Source organism: Galeopterus variegatus, unplaced genomic scaffold (genome assembly GCF_000696425.1).
Source record: "Galeopterus variegatus unplaced genomic scaffold, G_variegatus-3.0.2 Scaffold1335, whole genome shotgun sequence".
In the NCBI taxonomy this organism is placed as follows: Eukaryota; Metazoa; Chordata; class Mammalia; order Dermoptera; family Cynocephalidae; genus Galeopterus; species Galeopterus variegatus.
This window is the reverse complement of record NW_007727446.1, coordinates 39,392-42,463: the sequence shown is the minus strand read 5'-3', so window position 1 is coordinate 42,463 and position 3,072 is coordinate 39,392. Positions and strand designations below refer to the sequence as shown.

At 39.9% G+C, this 3,072-nt stretch overlaps 1 pseudogene; it reads right to left on the bottom strand.

The window, feature by feature from the left end:
• The window catches only part of LOC103593384, a 2,488-nt pseudogene extending 1,404 nt beyond the window's left edge, over positions 1–1,084 (bottom strand).
• Positions 1,085–3,072: the final 1,988 nt, after the last annotated feature.

The window sequence follows — 3,072 nt, the reverse complement described above, 5'->3', positions numbered from 1 at the left end:
CCCGGGCAGCGCCCCCTGGGTTCCTCTGCCCGCCAGAGTCTCCGACTTCCACGTTAGCCAATGGCTGGGAGATGAAAAGGCTGAAAAAGACTGTAGAAATCAACTAGTCCAAACACCGTTTTGTGTGTGTGTGTGTGACCGGTAAGGGGATCGGAACCCTTGGCTTGGTGTCGCCCGTACCGCGCTCGGCCAGTGAGAGCACCGGCCATCCCTATATAGGATCTGAACCCACAGTGGGAGCACCACTGTGCTCCCAGCGCTGCACTCTCCCGAGTCAGCCACAGGGCCGGCCCCCAAACACCATTTTTACCAACGGGAAATAATAACTAGAGCCGGGAAATAATTTTGCTAAGGTCGTGTATGTCATTTTCCTAGTCTTGATGGAACCCAGACCAGTCCCCCAAGTCTAAAACCTGTAGGTCAGCATTTTAACTCCACTGCGGGCTTCGATCAATTGCTAGTCATCCTCTAGAGCAGAATCTGACATTAAACCTGGCTCCATGGGAAAGAGTGCTACAACTATTAGAAATGTCTACTTTGGGCAACGGAATGGGAAGTGATGACATTCGGACCACTTTTTAAATCTAAATTTCTCTTAATCCAGATCATTCCAACAATGACATTAAGCAGTTGTTTCCTCTGAATCCAAATGAGGAATTTCACGTTTATATTTGTCAAGTTATAAATTACTAATTTGAGTCCATGATTCTAACCTGTGATCTTGTCTCAAGTCATGATTCTCACATTAAAAATATTTTCTATCTTTTATATATTTCATATTTTTATAAGACTTCCACAAATTTGATAGGTATAATATATCTTTATCCAAATCATTAATTAAAGTGTAGACCAAGGATATTTTTAATACTTTAATAATCTCTATTGAACATCTTTCCAAAACCAGAAATATTTCCAAAGCAAATATTGTTCCACATGCCTAGGGTGTATCTAATAGCAATTAAGGAGAAGGTCTAATAAAAAAGTCATGTGTTCAGCCACTCCAATTTTCTTTTTGATATGAGTTCATGAGAATATGAGTGTGAGGAGAATAATTATATATACTTACCTTAGAAAATATTGTCATTTATTCAATATATAGGGTTAAAAGAAAGGATGGGTAAGCAGTTTAGAGGAGGGACTATATAAAAATATGCTAATGGAAGACAGAAGCAGTGGGAAGAGATTATATTATAGGCCAGGAGGACTATTTGAAAATTTAAATTAAAAAATATATATTTAAAGCATTTTATAAATTATCACAAGAACATCAGCTATACCAAAGAGCTAAATTGCAATCCTAAAAACAACTTCCCGTTTCTCTTCAATATTAGGTAGGACAATGCCTATAGCCTTTAGGCAGCTTCCTAGTTCTGAAGTGGGACAGGTCACAGCAAGCCCCCAGTGCTTACTGGCCAGTTCAAAACATGTCACTCCTGGGACCAATAAAGGAGTAAGTTGTGAACATTGAAGCACTAAACAGCATGACACCTGGCTTCCCAAGAAGCAAGTTATCTGCTATGCCTAAAAGGAAGCTTGCTCATGGGTCTTTAAAAAATCTGTACTGGTTTCTCACTGCTATTGGGAGAAAACTAATAAGCAAACAAAGTTAACCTTTACATTCTTTCTCCATTTGCCACATAATCAAATATTGCGACTCTTTTTAGTACTTCCACTTTATAACCTGGGTCCTGACCTTTCCCTCAGTGTGCCTGTCTCAAGACAAAAGAAAAAATATATATATGTATATATGCACACACATTTATAAACAACAACAAAAATACATCATCCAAAAATACTCCTCAAGCTGTGGGAGGAATTGTTGTTATGGCAGCCAGCACCTGGGTGTATATGTACACAAGAGGCCATTGCAGTTGTGTGTATTTCTACTGCTCAGTCAAGGCAAACAGCAACCAGCTGGCTGTGACTAGCTCAGACTAATAAGCATAAAATCAACATAGACTGATCCAGGCTGAATATCAGCATCTGTTAGGCCATTGTCTTTGATGATATGTCTGACTGAGCAGAAGGAAGAGCCAAATAGACAGCCTGCTATGAAGCAGCACACAAGAGGAGGAGCCCCTAAGCACCTGCCAAGTTTTTGGTGATGGAGCAATAGTGGAAAGGAGGGCCAGTCAAACCTCCAGAGAAGGCACCTCATACCACCCTATAAAGTCTATGTTCCCTGTTCCAGTCTGATTTTCCCTTATGCATTGCTTTTGGGCAGTTTTAAACAAAAGGCAATAAAAAGGAACCATTGATGAGTCAGGAATTAGGATTAAAGATGAGGAATCATATCATTTCATGCTTCATTACATTGACCAGAGACAGCCAGATGAGCAAATATGGCAGACCGTATGCTACTGCAACAAACGATGAGGTATCCCTCTGACCCAAACAAGTAATATTAAAAAATAGGGCATTTGTTCTCACATCGGATATGGGGAAGAACTTACCTTTCACCTATTGCTTCCTCATTCCAGTTTGGCTTCCTCTCCAGGTTAGCTCTGCACCTGGGCATACATACCACTTCCTGTGACTTCAGAAGCACTCAGAACCTTAATATTATGCTCAGGGTCCTCTGTTGCTTGATTACTCCACAAAGTAAACTACTCATTTCTCTTGAGAGGATGACCTCTCCAACTATAACTTAAAGGCCAAGGTGGCTGAGAAAAACTTGATGAGAAAAACAAGTGGTGTCCTTTCCAATCTCTTGTTTCTAATACACCAGATTCAATTTTTGAAAATAATCATTTCCTCTTACTATTTCTCAAATAGAATAAACTGAAAATCACTACACACTCTTTAAATAGAATAAGACCCACAGATTACTGAAAAGAATTTTATAAAATGGAAGAGTATGAGTGTGGAATTTTAGTGTGTTAAAAAGTGGTGTTCCAGGGCTGGCCGTTTAGCTCAGCTGGTTAGAGCACAGCCTTGTAACACTAAGGTCAAGGGTTCAGTTCCCCATACGAGCCAGCCACCAAAAAAACCCCCAAAAAACAAAAAAAAGTGGTGTCCCAAAGTCGTACCCAAAGGTACATATGTGATTGGTTTGCAAACATTCAAATATTT